Source organism: Tursiops truncatus, chromosome 12 (assembly GCF_011762595.2).
Source record: "Tursiops truncatus isolate mTurTru1 chromosome 12, mTurTru1.mat.Y, whole genome shotgun sequence".
In the NCBI taxonomy this organism is placed as follows: Eukaryota; Metazoa; Chordata; class Mammalia; order Artiodactyla; family Delphinidae; genus Tursiops; species Tursiops truncatus.
Window position 1 is genome coordinate 33,218,013 of NC_047045.1, and position 22,560 is coordinate 33,240,572.

Here is a 22,560-nt window from a genome sequence, read left to right on the forward strand (position 1 = left end):
TTGACGTAATACAATAATTGTAAAGCAAGACATAACTAAAATTTCAGTAAATATGAAAATTTCCCCAAAATATGGTTATTATAAAATACATTATATAGAGGTTCCTAATGATTCTGTTTTTTTTTCTGATAGACAGTAAGATGTATATTTTTCAGTTCCATACTGTAGGCTCTTGTTTCAGTATTTTATTTCAATACCTTGATAGAATTGAAGAATCCACCATATTGAAATTCACTTTTAGTTTGATATAACTTATCAAAATGTATATATACTTGGAGATGATTTTTCTCTAATATCTAGAGTTTGTGCTTTAATATATACCCTCTAATATGTTGCTTCTTCGTAATATATACCTTAGTATTTAAGTCTGTTTGTACAAGCAACCAATAATCCAGTGTGTTATTTGTTTATTCATTTAACAAATGTTTAACTGCTTACCTTATGCCAGGCGCTGTATTGGGCTCTAGGACACTAAGAAGTTGAAAGTAAAAAGAACTGGTCTCTGTATCAAGGATCTCATAATCTACAGGTATAGGTAACCACGTAAAAGAAAATTGCAAAACAGTGTGACAAGTGCACACAGTAGTAACATGTAAATAATTATTCTAACTTGAAGAGAGGCATCTAGCCGCATCTGCATGGACAGATTTCTAAAGCCTGCTGTTTGCATCTTTCTCTGAGACTTGTGATCTACTGAGGCCTTTACTCAGACATTCCATTCTTTTTTTTTTTTTTGCGGTACGCTGGCCTCTCACTGCTGTGGCCTCTCTCGTTGCGGAGCACAGGCTCCGGATGCCTGTGGCTCAGCGGCCATGGCTCAGCGGCCATGGCTCACAGGCCCAGCCGCTCTGCGGCATGTAGGATCTTCCCGAACCGGGGCACGAACCCGTGTCCCCTGCATTGGCAGGCGGACTCTCAACCACTGCGCCACCAGGGAAGCCCCCATTCTTGATATTAGATTAGATATTAGAATGGCTGTGCTGTTTGTGTTCCTTCTCTCCACTGTTCTAACTCCAGAAGTCTTCAGCTGGACTGGGCCTGTTGTCTCAAATCATAGTGATGCCATTAATATATTTCACATATACACACACATATATTTATATACAAATATTCATGAACACTTGCACACACGTGTGTGTACATAAATGTGTGTGTAAGTGTATATATATATATATAGAGAGAGAGAGAGAGAGAGAGAGGGAGAGAGAGAGAGAGAGAGAGAGGGAACTAGTCTATATTATTTTAAGTATTTAAGTACTGTGTTAGTTAGGATGTAGATTCAGTAACATATCATAAAAACATCACCCCACCTTCCAGGAAAACAAAACAAAACAAGATAGATGTGTACTTCTCTCTCACATACAAGTCAGGGGTGGTGTGGTGGATCTGTAGCCTTCTGGGGTCCGTGCCACTTCCAGCTCTCTCTTCTGGTGTCTATATCTGGCATCTGGTGTGGACTTTCTCATGGTCTAAAGTGGAGCTCTAGGGATCCCACGCACCTTCCCAACAGCAGGATGGACACCTCCTGGATATTGCACACACCATTTTACCTCATATCCTATTGACAGGAACTTAGGCACATGGCTACACCTGGGCAAACAGGAGGCTGGGAATTGAAGCCCTATTACAGGAAATGTGCCCAGTTGAAAATCTCAGGGTCTATTTCTGTAGAAGACATAGAGAATGAAGATTGAAGGACCACTGGTAGTCTCTGCCACAGGCATCCAATTAAACATTTTAGAAAGGAGCTCAGCTCTTTAGAGTTTTTAACTTTGTGTGTGTGTGTGTGTGTGTGTGGTTATGAAGTAATGCATTGTAATACTGTTACATTTGGGAAAATATGGAAAAGTGTAAAAGTGAAAATAAAACCTCTTATAATTGTGCCATTCAACTAAAACCACTGTTATCATTTTGTTTGTATTTGCTAGCCTTTTAAAATTAAAACAAAACAAAATATTTTGATTGATTATAAAAGTAATATAGTAGAGACTTCCCTAGTGGCACAGTGGTTAAGAATCTGCCTGACAGTTCAGGGAACACGGGTTTGATCCCTGGTCCGGGAAGATCCCACATGCCGCGGCGCAACGAAGCCAGTGCGCCACAACTACTGAGCCTGTGGTCTAGAGCCCGCGAGCCACAGCTACTGAAGCCCACATACCTAGAGCCCGTGCTTGGCAACAAGAGAAGCCACTGCAATGAGAAGCCCGCGCACCGCAACAAAGAGTTGCCCCCACTCGACGCAACTAGAGAAAGCCAGCGTGCTGCAATGAAGACCAAACGCAGCCAAAAATAAATAAATAAAATTTTTAAAAAGTAATATAGTTATTGTAGAAAATGGAAAATATATAAAAAATTATTTAAAAATCACCCATTATTTCACCATAAATGTCATTTTGAGATTTATCCTTGACTCTTACTATACATGTTTTGTTAATTTATTTTCACTTAACACTTTATTGTGAACATTTTTCTGTTCTGAAGTATTTTTGTGTAACTTTTTTTAAGTGTCTCTTTCCACTGTACAGCTGTTTGTTATTTATTAACCAGTTCTTCTATTATAAGGTCATGAGCTTGGCTTTTGGATTCACACATATCTGAATTTGAACCTGACTCTGCTGCTTTTGAGCTATATGATTGCAACATGCTGCTGAATCTTCCTAAGTTTTAGTTTCCTTACTTATAAAATGGAAATGATAATATTATTCACCTTATAAAGTTATTCTTGGGATTAAGAGATAACACATATAGTGCTTAGTGAAGGGCCTGGTGTATAAGAACCTAAATGTTAATATAATCAATCAATTGGTCAATCATTTAATTAGTTTTGCAACACAAAGTATTGATTTCTGTAATTGGTTCAGGCTCATTTAGATCAGATACATCTACATATTACGTTATTCTCAGAAGGATGATTGGACACCCCCCCGCATCCCAGAAGTCCTATGTGCTTTTTTTCAGGCCAGTGGGGGTGCCCTTCAGGAACATGAGGGGCCGGACGATTAACCAGGACCCAATAGGCCTTTAGGCAGTGACAAATAGTGGGGTATTTCTCTACAATGGCAGGCCTGACCCCCCTGCCTACTTCTGAAGATGAGGATGGTTCTTCAGCGCTGGTGATGAGGTTGGGCAGGGGAGGAACTGCTGCAGTTTCACAGCAGTCCTCTCTTTGCTTTCTGATTTGCTAAGCAAGTTCCAGGTGTTTTACTTGCTAATTACATTGTCATCCCTGATGCTTAATTATTTTCTGTAGGGAAATAGAGGTGTTTGGGGCTTCCAGGAAATTAAATTGAACTTCAAAGCCACTTCCACATAACATTTTGAAATGGGTAATTCCTCAGGGTTTGTTGCTAGGTTTACCCAATTTTTTCTTTAAAGGGCATACTTTTCAATAGTAGATTTATTTTTTTCTATGTATTTAAGATCATATTTTTAAAAACTGGATATGTTAAGGCTTCATAAGTTCCTAGTAAAATGGTATAAATACGTGTGGCTAGAGCCTTTGAGATAGACTAATGCTGTAATCTACAGAGTGAGAAATTGGAGGTGATTCTCCTGGGATCTATATTTGAGAGGAGCGTACATCACTGGAAGGAGATCCCTGTTGGCCTGCTCAGAGAGAAGGAAGTGGGTTCAATGTTAGTACAGCAAAAATCTGAGAATAACTTCTGTGTACGAAGGTAAATTTCCACGTGGCTGGTGGGCACTCTCCTCCATCCTCTAATAGAGCCTATGTAACCTCAGCATAAATGTTTGCTGTCCCATTTTAAGAAGACAGAGATTCTAGAGATTCGAAGTCTTGCCTGTCTGTGCCTTCCTAAGTATTCCTTCTCTAGTAACCCTGATGTGCTCTTTTTAATCTTTTAGGTTGCCCTTACATTCAGTATTTTCTGATCCGCCAGCACACAGATATAGCCACGGTGGAATCTTAAATCTTGATCACTCTACCTCCCCCTAAAAGGATGGAGGTGCAGAATTCTCATTTGAAAATAGCCACGCATCAGCCTTTGAGAGTTTACAAGTTACGAGCACCACAGTCCATTGCTAATAACCTACTATTGCCAGGAGCCCAATTCCAGACTGAGCTGGAAAAAACATGGACAACGTGGTCAGAAAGATCAGGATTCCAGGGCCAATTCCACACCTTACAAAGCTGTGCGACCTGAGGCAAATGACTCAACCTTTGAGCCTCATTTTTCTTATTTAAAAAATAAGGATAATAACACCTCACTTCTATGGTTGTTGTGGGGCTTAAATGAAAGTCCTTGCATTTAGGGAGCATCCAAAAACGTCCCTTCCCTTTCTGTCATCCTGATAATCTGAGTGTGGACGAACTGTTGAACAATAGGTTAGCTGTCTATCCTACAAGAGCCTGTCTGTCAAACGCAGAATCCTCTGTGTTTATTGACTGCTAGCTTCGGCTTCTGTGCAGCTGAGAAACAAATTCAGCCCTAGGCTTTTATCCACAGATCTGAGAGGAGGAAGGCAGGCGCCTGTAATTACAGCAGCAGTGATGGGTTGCATTTGAATTGCATAGTGTGTTAAGGCTTTCTCAGCTGCTTGGCTTGGGTATTGCTATAGTGATTCTGGGAGTAACAGACCGTATTTTAGCAAGTATTTGTCTTTCTATTATCCATCCTAACATCATCCTAGAATCTCCACAGACACGCAAGAGTCCCTTTGTTGCTCTCTGGCAGCAGATAAAAGAGCCTATTTTTATGAAGTGGTCTATGCAGAGTTTAACAACCCTTTTATGGACTGGTACCAGACTACATATGGAGGGGTGGGGTGAAGATAGTTTTTCCACTAAAGTTTGTAAAATTTTGTGTTCAAGTTTCCATGAAGCAAAATACTACCCTACAAAAAAGTCTGAGACTAAGCGTTGCAAATGCTTGTCTCTTGTGCTTCACTTTTCTTGTTGTTTCATTTCACACTGGTTGGCCAAAAAGGCAGCTGTCCATGTGGTCTTTCCTAGGCAGCATGATGGGTGGTTGAGGCTTTCTGTGAGGGTGCTGGTTGGGCAGGTGAGGGAAGGTTGGAGAGGAGATGCCTTTGTTCCCTCTGCTAATCTCCTCTCATCAATCACCTTTTGTTCCTCTTTTCTTAAATTATTATAATGGAAATGCCAATGTCCTCAACATCAATTGAATGAGAAATAGCTACTCTAAACAGCATCTGCAAAATGACAGCTATGAGATCTAGCAGAGAACGAGCCCCCAAACCCAGGTTATCATCCATTTCCTCTCATTTATTTGAGAGCTCCAGTAGCAGGGTCACCCTGACATGCCAAGGGGATTTCAAATCTTTACTGGAAAGTCTCGAACGCACTATTTTTAATGTGGTCATGTCTACATGATTTCCCTAGCCTTTAAGAGCAGAGATGAGTCTCAGTTAGCTGCACCCAAGCTAGGAAAGAAGAAAGCCTCTCATACAACTTACGTTGTTTTCCCTCTTACTTACATTTCTCTGACTCATTCCTTCCCTGTGGACAGCTCCAATGCCTTGTCTTTTTTCGTCTTCCTCAGCCTAGGCAGCAAGCTGGTTTTACTCGCTTCTTTTACTTGGTTCTGTCATATGATCTATTCTTCACAGGGGTGTAGGATCTTTTCCCATCACCCTCCCACCTTTGCAGGACCCACATCCATTTCTTTTTACTCATAATCATCCTATTTTCAGTGTATCTCTTTCACTCTTTGTGTGACTAGTGGCTTTGTTAAATTACCAAAATCTCATACGGGCCTGTGCAATGGGGCTGGGTGGTGGTGGAGGTATTTGGGCTCACTGGTAACATTGAAGGATGGCTGAGGTCCTGAGATAACTAGAGATTGTACAGCTACAATGACCACATTTTAGAAACTTTAAATCAACACACAGGTATGATAAGTACAGGTGGACTTATAGGGACAGTGGGATAGTGTGGTTGAAACCGGGACTGTCTTATTGCATGTTGCACAAGTATACTTGTTTAATGGTTTGCATTTTGTATGCATTTGCATACACAATATTTATTTAATTCCTATAATAAGCCTAAAAAGTAGGTGCTCTTAATCTCCTTTCACAGATGAGGAAACAGGCTGAGAAAAGTTAAATAACTTTTCCCAAATGTTCCAGATATTGAGGAGTTTGAAGCTGGGTTAGACTCTGATAGTAAGTCTTCTGATCCTTTCATTTCAATAAATTTTGGTAGAATTTAGTTGAATTTTGCTGCTCTGTGATTGGGATGTGGGATTCTCCAAGCCCACTGTTGAACCTAGAACAGGCATTGCATGCCATAACAAGAATATTTTCCTCAGCATGAAGAACCATTGCTCTTCTGAAATAACCCTCAAGCAGCCTTTCCCAATTCTGCTTTACTTCTTACAGAGAGAAAATGCATAGAAGAACATGAGTTATTCTAATTTCTAGAGTGTGGCCCAATGTTAAGATGATAATAATAATGGTGAAATTAATAATGATGATGGTTACTCTTTATTGAATATCTGCTGCAGGCCAGTTACAATGCAGGTATTTTTCATATATTATCTCATTCAATCCTCACTGCAAGTCCATCACCCCCATTTTAGAGACAAGAAAACTGAGGTTCCAAGAAGATAAGTGAGTTATCTGGGACATTACACCTAGTGTCAGAGTGAGAATTTAAATGCAGGTCTCTCTGGCTCCAGAGCCTATGCTCTCTAACCTGCTGTATGCATTTATGCTGGCTTCTGGAATAAGCTCAAGAAAGAATATAAATGCCTACATTATATTTATCTATCTATTCATATCTATTAACTCATAAACATGCTAAACTAAATCATGTGAAATTGTTAATATTTGGCTATTTTTGGACCAACAAAAATGATAATTTCATATGGTTTAATGCAGTGTTTCTGAAAATGTGGTCTCTGGACCACCAGCAGCATTACCACCTGGGAACTTATTAGAAATGCAAATTCTCAGATCCCACCCCAGATCTATTGCATCAGAAACTGAGGATGAGGCTTAGCAGCCTGTGGTTTAACAAGACCTCCAGGTGGTTTTCAAATTTACCCAGGCAAATTTGAAAACCACTGGTTAATCTAATATATTTATTGAGCGGTTACTTTGTGTCACGTGCTATGTTTTAGCCACTGGGTTTACAGCATGAACAGAAATGGACATTGTTCCTGCCCTTAAAGAGTTTATACCTTACTGGAAAGGACAGAGTTTTCACAAATACTGAGTTATTCTTTTTAGTGATATTTATATTTTTATTAGATTTTCTAAATCTCTGCCAAAAGACAGGAGTCTTCAGAGGCAAAATTAGAATGGAAAAAGGGTTGTCTTCCCATCACAGGGGTGGGTAAGACCAAGCGAAACAAACACAGATCCAGGGACGAGTGTGTGGGAATGGGGCCGGGGGAGGGGGCAGTGCTCAGTGCTCAGTGCAATCGAATCCAGACATCTTGGGCCCCTTCTCTGCCCCTCCCCTCACCCTGCCTCTAGGGGTGGCTCTCTTGCATTTTGAGACCTTACTGGGGGTGGGAGGAGTGCAAAAGTCCACTTTTCAGCATGAGACAACTAGGAATGTTCAAGGTAGGACTTGGTCAGCCTTCAGCCAGCTGGTTCATCCAGCTACTGATCTGCTGCTACCTCTTGCTCTGAGGAGTGTCATTCTGTGGGCAGATGGCAAGGTGTGCTTTATTCCAGAACTTTGTCTTTTCAGTGAGCTGTGCAGCATGACATAAAGGATGGCTCTGCCCTTAGCAGCCTAGAGGTTGGTCTATGTAATAGTCACCTAGAGGGAAGAGGAGGAGGCAGGGTCAGTGGGTATGAAGAGCAGTGACTGGGACCTTCCCATTGTCTGGGGCGGGGGGGTGGAGGTGGGGGTGGTGGGGCGGATCCTTAATCTGTGTTCATTAACTCTTTGTCCTCTCAAAGGGAGACATTCCCAATAGTCTTCCATTTACCAAAGCATGAGTCCTGAGAGTTTAAAGAACATTACCTTGCTGAGTACTATTTGAAGTTATTATCATCCTGCGTTCATTTTCTTAATTCTTTACTAGCCAAATTTTAATAAATAGCACTTAAGTACAAGTAATGCAGCTTGAATAAATCCCTGCTCTTTTTGAAAGCATCCTTAGGCCATTTGTGCCACCAGGTTCCCAAAGAAAAGGGAGTAAATATTAGCTGAATGTTCTTTAAAAACAACAACAGAATTTTAAAGCAATTTCAAATAAATGAGCATTGACTCTCACTTGGATTCCCTTAATTCCATTGGTAATAACTTAGAAAATAAATTGATAGAAAATTTAATGATGGGATTAGAACCTGAAGGTATGCAGGGAGAGGGAGGATGCTTTGTGACAATTTATGTTTTAAGTACCAATGGCACTTTTTATGACATTAAAAAAGTTGCTCCTATTATTAATACTTAATTTGAATTAAATTCCCAAATGTAATTCCAGCCTTGTTATAGAAGAAATAATTCACATACACAAATAACAGCAGTTGTGTACTTAGAAAGGCAGGCTGAATACAAATCCTGCATTAGGAATGGCAGTCCCATCTCTGAGAATATCAGAAGAGTGCTCAGATAATCAGCACAGGCTCTTACCCAATCGCTTAAATTATATTTTCTCTGCTTTTACTGGGGAGGGGTGTGGATTATAAAGATTATGAAATCAATGCAAGCTGCTTTTGAATTGTATTATTTGCTTGAATTCAGGATCCAGATTCTTCTTATCACCTGAAAGACAAATTATATTTTTCTCCTGGAGTCTGTCAGAAATTCCCAGAGTATGTTCAAGTATTACATGAATAATTCATTTTACTCACTACACATTACAGCACTTAACAAGGGCTGTGGCCAGAATCCCCTCCTCAGGGAAGCTAATTTGGAGCATCATTATGGCTCTGATTTCTCAATGTTTAACACTTTTATGACCTACCTGATGAAGTCTTCCTGTCTTTTTCAGTCCTTTTAGAGAAACAATTCAAGTTTAAAATTTCATCGAGTACATTCTTGGAAGGAAATAATCCCAGCCTTTCATATTTACTCCACCCGTACTCCTGAGTAAAAAGACAAAAAGACAAAAAAAAAAAAAAAAGACGCTTTTGAATATAAACTCAATATAGTGCTCACAAATATTTCTTTACAATTAAAAATCAAATGACATGATTTAAATGTCATGTGTGTATTCCTCCCTGAATTTTTCAACATTAGAACATGACCAGGAAAACCAATTGTGTGAATATATGTGGACACCTCTTAGAACTCAGTATAGAGTCTTCTTTATATTTTCCTTGAATTTTTTTCTTACGGCTCTTATGGGAATACATATGAACTTCCATGTTGCCATAAAACCTCAGTGCTGTCTTGGTTTTAATTTATTACCACATGGGATGTGTCCTACCAGAGAGCAGATGGGCTTATGTACTATTACACATGCTAAATATAAAAAGTCTGAAGGCAGTGCTGACTACCCAGTTGACTCTACAGATTAACTTCAGTCTTCATGCTTTACTCTCTTTCTCTCAGTCCACAACCCCACAAGACAAACCCTTGGCCAAATTGAACACTTAGATACTTCAGGTGGGAACTAGGGAAATCCTCAATGACTCTATATGAAACACAGCTGAGTATCTTTTCCAGACTGATTTAGTTTTGAATATCTAGAGGAAATCCCATTTTACTCACATGGGTTGGCTAGATAAGCTTGTTCTTAGGTATACTTTAAAAAGCTCTATGGGGTGTCCCTAAAAAAGAAGAAAAAATGAACTTCTTCATTTTTAAGGGCACTTGGCCAATATGCATATGAAAAGATGTTCAAGTTTACTAGCAGTCAGGGAAAGGCAAATTGAAAATAAGCAATATATCACTTCACACTCATCAGCCTGGCAGAAAAAGAATAGAGCTTTTGCATGTATTGCTGGCTAGGATGTGGGGGAAAGGGTACTTTCATACATTGCTGGTGGAAATGTGAAGCATTACAGCCTTTTTGGAAAGCAATCTGGCAGTATATTAAAATTAAATATATACACACAAGCAATATACTCGTAAGAACCTATCCCACATAAATAAATGCACTAGGTATAAAGACATAAATAAGTGGTTCTTTATTTCAGTGTTGTTTGTTGTGGCAAAAAAGGAAATACAGTAAATTTCTATTAAGAGAATCATTGAGATTGGTTCAAGATGGTGGAATAGAAGGACATGCTCTCAATCCCTCTTGTGAGAGCACTGGAATCACAACTAACTACTGAACAGTCATCGACAGGAAGACACTGGAACTCACCAAAAAAGATACCCCACATCCAAAGACAAAGGAGAAGCCACAATGAGACAGTAGGAGGGGGCACAATCACAATAAAATCAAATTCCATAACTGCTGGGTGAATGACTCACAAACTGGAGAACACTTATACCACAGAAGTCCACTCACTGGAGAGAAGGTTCTGAGCCCCACGTCAGGCTTCCCAACCTGGGGGTCCGGCAATAGGAGGAAGAATTCCCAGAGAATCAGACTTTGAAGGCTAGCGGGATTTGATTGCAGGACTTTGAAAGGCCTGGAGGAAACAGAGACTCCACTCTTGGAGGGCACACACAAAGTAGTGTGTGCATCAGGACCCAGGGGGAAGGAGCAGTGACCCCATAGGAGAATGAACCAGACTTTCCTGCTAGTGTTGGGTGGGTCTCCTGCAGAGGTGGTTGGGGGAGGTGTCTGTGGCTCACTGCGGGTACAAGGACACTGGCAGCAGAGGTTCTGGGAAGTGTTACTTGGCGTGAGCCCTCCCGGAATCCACCATTAGCCCACCAAATTGCTGGGTAGCCTCCAGTGCTGGGTCACCTCAGGCCAAACAACCAATGGGGGGGAACTCAGCCCCACCTATCAGCAGACAAGTGGATTAAAGTTTTACTGAGCTCTGCCCAGCAGAGCAACACCCAGCTCTACCCACCACCAGTCCCTCCCGTCAGGAAGCTCGCACAAGCCTCTTAGGTAGTCTCATCCACCAGAAGGCAGACAGCAAGAGTGAGAATAAGTGCTACAGTCCTGCAGCCTGTGCAACGAAAACCACATTCACAAAAAGATAGACAAAATGAAAAGGCAGAGGACTATGTACCAGATGAAGGAACAAGGTAAAACCCCAGAAAAACAACTAAATGAAGTGGAGATAGGCAACCTTCCAGAAAAAGAATTCAGAATAATGATAATGAAGATGATCCAAGACCTCAGAAGAAGAATGGAGGCAAAGATCAAGAAGATGCAAGAAATGTTTAACAAAGACCTGGAAGAATTAAAGAACAAACACCTAGAAGAATTAAGGAACAAGCAAACGGAGATGAACAATACAATAACTGAAATGAAAAATACACTAGAAGGAATCAATAGCAGAATAACTGAGGCAGAAGAACGGATAAATGACCTGGAAAACAGAATGGTGGAATTCATTGCCTTGGAACAGAATAAAGAAAAACGAATGAAAATAAATGAAGACAGCCTAAGAGACCTCTGGAACAACATTGAACACACCAACATTCACATTATAGGGGCCCCAGAAGGAGAAGACAGCGAGAAAGGACCTGAGAAAATATTTGAAGAGATTATAGTTGAAAACGTCCCTAACATGGGAAAGGAAATAGCCACCCAAGTCCAGGAAGCACAGAGAGTCCCAGGCAGGATAAACCCAAGGAGAAACATGCCAAGACAAATAGTAATCAAACTGACAAAAATTAAAGACAAAGAAAAATTATTAAAAGCAACAAGGGAAAAATGACAAATAACATACAAGGGAACTCCCATAAGGTTAACAGCTGATTTCTCAGTAGAAACTCTACAAGCCAGAAGGGAGTGGCATGATATATTTAAAGTGATGAAAGGGAAGAAGCTACAACCAAGATTACTCTACATGGAAAAGATCTCATTCAGATTCGAAGGAAAAATCAAAAGCTTTACAGACAAGCAGAAGCTAAGAGAATTCAGCACCACCAAACCAGCTCTACAGCAAATGCTAAAGGAACTTCTCTAGGTGGGAAACACAAGAGAAGAAAAGGACCTACAAAAACAAACCCAAAACAATTAAGAAAATGGTAATAGGAACATACATATCAATAATTACCTTAAATGTGAATGGATTAAATGCTCTAACCAAAAGACACAGGCTTGCTGAATGGATACAAAAACAAGACCCATATATATGCTGTCTATAAGACACCCACTTCAGACCTAGGGGCACATTCAGACTGAAAGTGAAGGGATGGAAAAAGAGATTCCATGCAAATGGAAATCACAAGAAAGCTGGATAGCAAAACTCATATCAGATAAAGTAGACTTTAAAATAAACAATGTTACAAGAGACAAGGAAGGGCACTACATAATGATCAAGGGATCAATCCAAGAAGAAGATATAACAATTATAAATATATATGCACCCAACATAGGAGCACCTCAATATATAAGGCAAATGCTAACAGCTATAAAAGAGAAAATCGACAGTAACACAATAATAGTGGGGGACTTTAGCACCTCACTTACACCAGTGGACAGATCATCCAGGCAGAAAATTAATAATGAAACACAAGCTTCAAATGACACAATAGATCAGATAGATTTAATTGATATTTATAAGACATTCCATCCAAAAACAGCAGATTACACTTTCTTCTCAAGTGCACATGAAACATTCTCCAGGATGGATCACATCTTGGGTCACAAATTAAGACTCGGTAAATTTAAGAAAATTGAAATCATATCGAGCGTCTTTTCCAGCCATAACACTATGAGATTAGACATAAATTACAGGGAAAAAAATGTAAAAAACACAAACTCATGGAGGCTAAACAATACACTACTAAATAACCAAGAGATCACTGAAGAAATCAAAGAGGAAATCAACAAATACCTAGAGACAAATGACAATGAAAACATGATGATCCAAAACCTATGGGATGCAGCAAAAGCAGTTCTAAGAGGGAAATTTATAGCAATACAAGCCTACCTCAGGAAACAATCTAACCTTACACTTAAAGGAACTAGAGACAGAAGAACAAACAAAACCCAAAGTTAGTAGAAGGAAAGAAATCATAAAGATCAGAGGAGAAATAAATGAAATAGAGACAAAGAAAACTTTTTTTGAGAAGATAAAATTGATAAACCTTTAGCCAAACTCCTCAGGAAAAAAAGCGAGGACTCAAATCAATAAAATTAGAAATGAAAAAGGAGAAGTAACAATGGACACTGCAGAAATACAAAGCATCATAAGAGACAAGCAACTCTATGCCAATAAAATGGACCACATGGAAGAAATGGACAAATTCTTGGAAAAGTACAACCTTCCAAGATTGAACGAGGGAGAATTAAAAAATATAAACAGACCAATCGCAGGTAATGAATTTGAAACTAATTAAAAATCTTCCAACAAACAAAAGTCCAGGATCAGATGGCTTCACAGGTGAATTCTATAAAATATTTAGAGACGAGTTAATGCCTATCTTTCTCAAACTCTTCCAAAAAATTGCAGAGGGAGGAACACTCCCAAACTCATTCTATGAGGCCACCATCACCCTGATACCAAAACCAAACAAAGATATCACAAACAAAGAAAATTACAGACCAATATCACTTATGAACATAGACACAAGAATCCTCAACAAAATACTAGCAAACAGAATCCAGCAACACATTAAAAAGATCATACACCATGATCAAGTGGGATTTATCCCAGGGATGCAAGGATTTTTCAATATACACAAATCAATCAATGTGATACACCATATTAACAAATAAAAGAAAAAAAAAACATGATCATCTCAATAGATGCAGAAAAAGCTTTTGACAAAATTCAACACCCATTTATGATAAAAAACTCTCCAAAAAATGGGCATAGAGGAACCTACCTCAACATAATAAAGGCCATATGTGACAGACCCACAGCAAACATCATTCTCAATGGTGAAAAACTGAAAGCATTTTCTCTAAGATCAGGAACAAGACAAGGATGTCCACTCGCCACTATTATTCAACATAGTTTTGCAAGTCCTAACCACAGCAATCAGAGAAGAGAAAGAAATAAAAGGAATACAGATTGGCAAAGAAGAAGTAAAATTGTCACTGTTTGCAGATGACATGATATTATACATTGAGAATCCTCAAGATGCCACCAGAAAACTACTAGAGCTAATTAATGAATTTGGTAAAGCTGCAGGATACAAAATTAATGCACAGAAATCTCTTCCATTCCTATACACTAATAGCGAAAGATCAGAAAGAGAAATTAAGGAAACAATACCATTCACCATTGCAACAAAAAGAATAAAATACCTAGGAATAAACCTACCTAAGGAGGTAAAAGACCTGTACTCAGAAGACTCTAAGACACTGATGAAAGAAACCAAAGATGACACAAACAGATGGAGAGATATACCATGTTCTTGGACTGGAAGAATCAATATTGTGAAAATGACTGTATTACCCAAGGCAATGTACAGATTCAATGCAATCCCAGTCAAATTACCAGTGGCATTTTTTTTACAGAACTAGAACAAAAAATCTTAACATTTGTATGGAGACACAAAAGATCCCAAATAGCCAAAGCAATCTTGAGGGAAAAAAATGGAGCTGGAGGAATCAGACTCTCTGACTTCAGACTATACTACAAAGCTACAGTAATCAAGACAATATGGTACTGGCACAAAAAGAGAAATATAGATCAATGGAACAGGATAGAAAGACCAGAGGTAAACCCATGCTCCTGTGGTCAACTACTGTATGACAAAGGAGGCAAGGATATACAATGGAGAAAAGACAGTCTCTTCAGTAAGTGATGCTGGGGATACTGGACAGCTACATGTAAAAGATGAAATCAGAATAGTGCCTAACAACATAGACAAAAATAAACTCAAAATGGATTAGAGACCTAAATGCAAGGCTAGACAGTATAAAACTCTTAGAGGAAAACATAGGCAGAACACTCTTTGACATAAATCACAGCAAGATCTTTTTTGACCCACCTCCTAGAGTAATGGATATAAAAACAAAAATAAACAAATGGGACCTAATGAAACTTAAAAAGATTTTGCACCACAAAGGAAACTATAAACAAGAGAAAAAGACAACCCTCAGAATGGGAGAAAATATTTGCCAATGAATCAACGGACAAAGGATTAACCTCCAAAATATATAAACAGCTTATGCAGCTCAATATCAAAAACACAAGCAACCCAATCCAAAAATGGGCAGAAAACCTAAATAGACAGTTTCTCCAAAGAAGAAATGCAGATGGCTAAGAGGCACGTGAAAAGATGCTCAACATCACTAATTATTCGAGGAATGCAAATCAAAACTACAATGAGGTATCACCTCACACCAGTTAGAATGGGCATCGTCCCAAGATCTACAAACAACAAATGCTAGAGAGGGTTTGGAGAAAAGGGAACCCTCTTGCACTCTTGGTGGGAATGTAAATAGATACAGCCACTATGGAGAACAGTATGGAGGTTCCTTAAAAAACTAAAAATAGAACTACCATATGACCCAACAATCCCACTACTGGGCATATATCCCGAGAAAATCATAATTCAAAAAGATACATGCACCCTAATGTTCATTGAAGAACTATTTACAATAGCCAGGTCATGGAAGCAACCTAAATGCCCATCAACAGTCGAATGGATAAAGAAGATGTGGTACATATATACAATGGAATATTACTCAGCCATAGAATGGAACAAAATTGGGTCATTTGTAGAGATGTGGATGGACCTAGAGGCTGTCATACAGTGTGAAGTAAGTTAGAAAGAGAAAAACAAATATCGTATATTAACGCATATATGTGGAATCTAGAAAAATTGTACAGATGAACCGTATGGACACAAAGTGGGGAAAGCCGGGTGGGAGTGGTGATGGTGGGATGAATTGGGAGATTGGGGTTGACATATATAAACTAATGTGTATAAAATAGATAACTAGTAAGAAACTGCTGTATAAAAAAACAAAATTCAAGAAAAATGAGAATCATTGAATAAATTATATATTCATGCCATGTAACATTTTATCTATACTAAGAAGAGTAAATTGGGACTATACCAGATGACTTAGAAGGTTTTCCAAAGATATTGTTGAATGAGAAAACAATAAGTATAATATATATACATAATATTTTTCTCCTTTTTTTTGTAAAACTGACAAAAATCCATGTGTAAATATATATGCACATGTTATATCTGTGTGTGTTCTGAATGAGTCTGTGTGTATGTGTGCCCATGCATTTTTAGGTATAGCTCTGTATGAAATTATATGAATGCAGAGAAGGACTATTGATTTGTTAACACAGATGCCTGGAGGAGAAAAGGCATGGATATATGTGGGAAATGTGGATGTGAATGGGAAGACCAAAGGGAGGAATCAGACAGAAAAGGAAAAGGGGGGGAAAAGGAGGAAGGAACGTGAGCATAATTATGTATCTGTGTAAAGTTATGTGTCATTACATATGTAGTGAAAAAATAAAAACGGAGAAATGAAAATATTTCCAGTTACCAGCTAGTATGGAAGTATCTCATTATTTTAACAACTTCCATATTCAAACTGAGGCATATGGACAGAATGTCAGCCCTGGCCAGGTGCCTACCTCTTGACTCCGCTTCCTCTTGTTCATTGAGCTTTTGTTGAAATTCCTGCATATTCAGGAAGACCTAGATGACATGCCACCTTCACTCTTATTGCTTTACCTTTCTGAAATCCCATTGCCCTCCTAAATATCTCTATTTTGGAAGTTACACATTTGTCTGCCTTTTTTATAGTTATTTTGTACATGAACACATATAATTATGTTTGATTTTCTAAATAACTAGAAAACCTGCTTGAAAGTAGAGACCATAAGCTTTTCATCTCTGATTCCATACCCTGGTGCTCTTATCCTAGTAGTCAGCCTGACAATATTTGCTGAGTGAATAACTTTGAACCAGCACTACTCAAGTTTTTTTCTTTTCCTGGAAAAGAATGTAAATACCTAAGCTTTCTAGTACTTTTGCACATTGATTGCAAATAAATGACCAAGTTTGTGTTATGGTAGTATTTTCTATCCGTGAATTCTGTGAGGAAATACAAATTTGAAATGTTTTGTAAAATTAAGTGATTCATTTAAGTGAATTGATCAGTCTGTTAGTGGGTTGTCTTTAGTCTGTCAGTCAGTCAATTTGTCTATCATTCATTTATTCATTCATTCAGTGAATGCCAACAGTTCGTAACTAAAAGATATTGGTGGTCTTTAAATTGTTGTAAAATTTCTGGGGTAATCTAATGGGTCACAGAGGCAAAACATAGTATTTTTTACCCTTAGGGTTCTCTACTTAGGAAGTGGTTTTAGAGACATCTTTTGCTCAATACATCCTGCTACGATCCGTTTTTTCTTTAATTAGCTCATTAGGAATTAATACTTCTGTTGGAAGTAATAGTCTGCATTTTATCATCCATAAACAAAAATGTCAGTGATTTTCTTTCATGTGAACCCAACCAACACACAGTGATAATTTCTGAACATGAATCACTGATGTTGAAAAAAAAAAACAAAAACAAGGGTTCTCTTGGGCCTGATGATTACCTTGTTGTTAACTCTGTTGGCTAGTTATGCCCTGAGAATTCTTTAGTACAGCTTTCACTTGTTAGCATGCAGCGTTTTAATGTTTCCCTCCATTTTGAAGTGAGGAAAATGCATTTCACTGATGGTAGCTATTTTTACAGCATTAAATGAGAAGAGCAAAACTGAGAATGCCTTTTGTCAGTCAGTTGTCAACACAAAAGCAAAAGCTTAAAGCTTGGGTCACTACAAAAAATTAACATTTGGAAACTAATTTTTTAAATCTTGGTAGGATGAGAGTATCACTTTTTACTATTTCTTGATTTTTAAAAGCCTATAGTGGCTTTGATAAAATAGAAGAAAGGAAATTGAAAGAGCTTCTTGTAGTTACATAAGGAAATTGTTAACATGATCAGGCAATTTGAAAACTTCCACTTTTATAAAGAACGAAGCAGGAATGAAAATCCATGTGTTAGTTTTTTTACGAAAAGCAAATATAATGAGAATCCGTAAAACCATAGAGTTTAAAAGCAGAGTGTAATGTAGAAACCATTACATCCAATACCCTCATTTCCTCCCATAAGGCATGTGAGTGTTAGTCACCGACCAGTGTTAGTCTGCATTGGACTATGTCTCCCAGCTCTTCCACTGCATCACAAAATCATTCTCTCAAATTTACTTTATGATTCTTCTTTCTCCTCTCAAATTCTTAGGTTTCTTATTAGAGTTTGCTACATTGAAATTCTAAAATAAAGCCTTATGAAAAATCAAATGACTTATTTACCAAAAATTAAACATATATATATTTGCACCTCACCCCACGTCTAAAATACTAATTTTGTGTGTGCATTGTCATTTCACTGTAAGTTCTCTTGGGAACAGTAAAAGTCTTGGTGATCTTGTTGTCCCCAACAGCATCGAGTGGGAGTGACAAGTGTGAACAGGATCAGATCTTTTTTAGTCAAAATGCTTTAAAAATAGTTATTTGCCTGTTATTTCTAATACAAGAACCACAAGAACCTTGCTTTTGTAAGTGGCATGTTAAGAAGACAGCAGTACTGCAGATGAAAGAGAGAATTCACATAGGACCAGGAAAAATTATACCCTTGTCACTCCAAAATATTTCAATAATACTTAACTAAAGAGAGACGTAGTGCCCACCCTAACTATGTATGTGCCGTCCTTCTTTCCTTGTATTTTGAGCAGGGCAGTTCATAGCTGCGAGTCAGAATGGTGGCATAAGGACCTTAGAGCTCTGATAATAGACCAAGAATTACCTTGGCAGAGAAATGAAGAGCATTTACTACTGAGAGTCTAAAAAGAAAGTGCTAAGTAGATAATTAACATCTTTCCTCTCAGTGGCAACCTGGAAAAATTCTTGGTCAGGAGCCATAAAAAGGTCTCAGGTCTATAAGAAGGGAGAAAAAGAGAACAGACTTCCTCAAGGAAAGGAGGGTTTTATCTTATGTGTGTGTACTTGGAGTGTTTGTGTATGTGTGGAGGAGAGTGTTTGACCTAAACAAACTTAAGTTGTGTTATTATTTACCAGAGTAGAAGTTGTCTGTAACATCAGTTTGGCCATTTGAAAAATGAGAATATATGTCATTGCTTTGTTACTGGGCCTGCCATGGATACATTATAACTATTGATTGAATATTCTTTGTAAAGAGGAGAAATTTCCAACACTCAATTAGGTTAAGGAGCATAAGGTTTCCTGCACATGACAGCACTGCCTGTTTAGTGTATCCCATGCACACTGTCTTCAGACGTGGACAGTTGGTACTAGGAGTCCTGTAAACGTGCCATGTTCATATTCCCAACAAAACATAATTCCTTATTAAAAAGCAGGATCTCCAAGGACTTCCATGGTGCCACAGTGGTTAAGAATCCGCCTGCCAATGCAGGGGACATGGGTTTAATCCCTGGTCCGGGAAGATCCCACATGCCGCGGAGCAACTAAGCCCGTGCACCACAACTACTGAAGCCCACGTGCCTAGAGCCCGTGCTCCGAAACAAGAGAAGCCACTGCAGTGAGAAGCCCGGACGCCGCGACGAATAGTGGCCCCTGCTGGCCGAAACTAGAGAAAGGCTGTGCTCAGCAGCGAAGACCCGATGCAGCCAAAAATTAATTAATTAATTAATTAATAAAAAAAGCAGGATCTTCATTCTCTTCTGCTTTCCACATACAGGAAGCTAACAATCCATTGTGAGCAATTGCTAAAGAAATTAAAACTCTGCTGCACAATTAAGACTCTTGTGTCTATGTAATTTTTGTTTTTCTCGTTAGATCTTGTCCTGCTTCTCTCCAAACGCCCCATGCTCTCATATTTCTCCCCACTTTCTCAAAGCCTCTGGGGCTTCCTACCCATGATTGAATCAGGCCTATCTTCCAACATTTTATTATATTTTAGATTTTTCTCTTCTGCTTCCCCTAAGAAGAGTTGCTTCATGAAGCATTCATTCAGCTAATATTTACCAGGATCCTGCTGTATTCCTGGCTCTGTCCTAGGTGCTTACTTGAAAAATAAGTTCCTCATTCTCATGGAGTTTATATTCTAGTGTCCTAATCTCTTGGATCTTTCTTTAATTATTCTGGTAAACTAATTTGTACTGTGGTATCAGTTTCAAACATTGGACTAAATGATATTTCCTACCCAGATAACACTCAACAACAATCCACTCTGTAAACATTCATTCAACACCTAATATGGTGTAGGAATACAAAGATGAAAAATGTTCGGTTCCATATTCTGGTCTTCTAGGAGAGGAGATTGATACCTATGTATTGACGGTGACATTTAAAAATAATTGTGCACTTTTGCCTTTTTGGGAACAGATTCATCCTGGTCTATCAAAACATCCATCTGCTTGGGGTGATAAGAGGGGGCGATGATTAGAATTTGTTAAGAAAAACTATGAAAATATTCAGTTTCTGTCACTCAGGAGTAGCATTAAAGAGTGCAATAATAATTATACAAACTGGGCTGTTTTCTTGAGAAGAGATCTAAATATGTTTTTCTTCCCATTTGGCAAACCAACAAAAGGAGGGTAGAACTTTCTCCACTATTAAGTCTTTATAGAGCCAGAGAAGAAGAATATGTGAAACAGAGAAAAGAAAAAGACACCCCCTTTCCAGCCTCTACGATTTTAAGGAGGTGGAAAAGGAGGAGAGAGAAACCTGGACGGCACAATGAGCCAGAGATTGAGGTTTGAGGCACAGACACTGAGTTGAGAGCTGAGGGTCTTTCCTGGCAGGACAAGGTGACCTGAGAGAGGCTGTGGAGGGCTTTGGGGCTGGCGGAATCGCGAGTGACATTTTCTGTAAATTGGAGACAATAATAACTACTCGGGGGGCTTTTGTATGGGTCACATGAAAAAAGTATGTGAGGTGTCCAGTAATGTACCTGGCATCTAGAAAATACTTGGGAAGTACACGTTGCTTCCATTTCTTTCCTGTTTGCCTCCTGGCAAGATTGAATAATCAATCTAACTTCTTGAGGTTTGAAAAGACTAGAAGAATACAGACTGTCCTGGCTTGCTGTTTTTCTAGCCGGTGACCCTGAGCAATTTGCTTACCCTCTTTAGCTTCCAGTTCCTCATCTATAAAATGAGGATAATCTTAGCAACTACTTTGTAGGACGGTTATGTGGATTAAAAGAGACAACGTATAAAATGGGCTTAGCCCAGTGACTTGCATGTGGTAAGGGTGTAATAAATGTTTATTATGCCTGAGAATAGAGATTTATACTTTTGTTTCTTCTATGTTTCTAAAACTTAGCTTCAATTTTTTCTTCATCAAAAGTTACCTGTCTCAGGTACTTTTTTTTTTCCTTCTTGTTTTAACTGTTTTCTGTGTGCTGAAGAACAAGGTATACAGCTTTCTATTTAGAATTCCACAACAGAGCAGGTGGTCCACGGGGATAAGAACTTTTTCACTCAGAATCTAGAAGTGAGCGGTGTGATTAAAAGAGAAAGCTCTACATTCATTTATCCTCTGTTGCCTATGTTTGCAGTCCCCTAATGAATGGTCACCAGTTGCCTATGCAAATTACTCCCAGGAGTAGTTTAAGGAACACTATGAGTCTTGCAGGCCAGGAATAGATCTTAAAATAGTGACTAGAGATTAGAAGTCCCTCTTTACTATGTTAGAAGAAACAGTGCGTGACCAGTCACAGCAACACGGTGGCCCTACATTTTACTGTGGCCCACTGATCCAGGGGTATATGTGTGCTTTATAGATCACCCTTCACTATGGAATAACAGTTGGCTGTGGGGTTTTTTAGACAACGGCAAGCAAACAGTACAAAGTGGGGCTTCCATGCTTGCTCCTTATTCCTGTGGGTGAGATGGCCCACTGGCTGCAGAATTCTAGAGGCTTCAGCAAAAGCTCCAACTAGAGGTCAGGAAGAGAGGATGCAACGGAATACATGTCCTGGGATCATTTGTGAGGGAATGCCCATAATCAAGCCTAAGGGGAGACATGGCCCTGGTCTCCTCCCTAGAAATGGATTCTCAGAAAAGTTTTCTTCTTCTCAGGCAAACTCAGAATACTAGAATATCAGAGCTTGAAGAGATTTTGAATATCAGCGGACATCGAGTTCAAACTTTAAAGTACCTTGTAGGTGGCTGATTCTGTGAACAGAAGAGCTAACATGTAGACTTCTTTTTTTCACTAATTTGATTTTTTTTTTTATGAGAAGAGACAAGAAAAAGCTGAGTCATTTATCTATTTTTCTTAGAAGTTTGCAAATCTTGGGTAACATTTTATAGCTCTATTGAATTTAACTTAATGGTTTGAACATCACCTTCTGGATGTGGAGATTTAAAATGTATTCTTTTTCTACCACTTTTTGGAATGAGATAAATAAAGCCTTTCATAGGTGAAGGGGGATTTTCCTAACCTCTCTGTGATTATCTAATATATCACATACTTGATCCCTTGTGGAGGGCTGCCCTTTTTTCTTGAGGGTCTGTCAGACATGTCAGTGAAGGCACCATGGCAAATGGGGTACTTCTTTCCCCAGCTGGTCA

The 22,560-nt window shown here is 38.8% G+C and overlaps 1 protein-coding gene and 1 long non-coding RNA gene across 2 annotated transcripts in view; both read left to right on the top strand.

Annotated features, from left to right (window-relative positions):
* GRIK2 (glutamate ionotropic receptor kainate type subunit 2) overlaps positions 1 to 22,560 on the top strand; it is a 1,042,171-nt gene that overhangs the window by 410,797 nt on the left and 608,814 nt on the right. The window lies entirely within an intron of this gene.
* Positions 467 to 6,180, top strand: LOC141276086 (uncharacterized). The gene is made up of 3 exons (XR_012325026.1): positions 467 to 529; positions 3,529 to 3,677; positions 6,059 to 6,180. It is a non-coding gene; the product is annotated as an uncharacterized lncRNA (long non-coding RNA).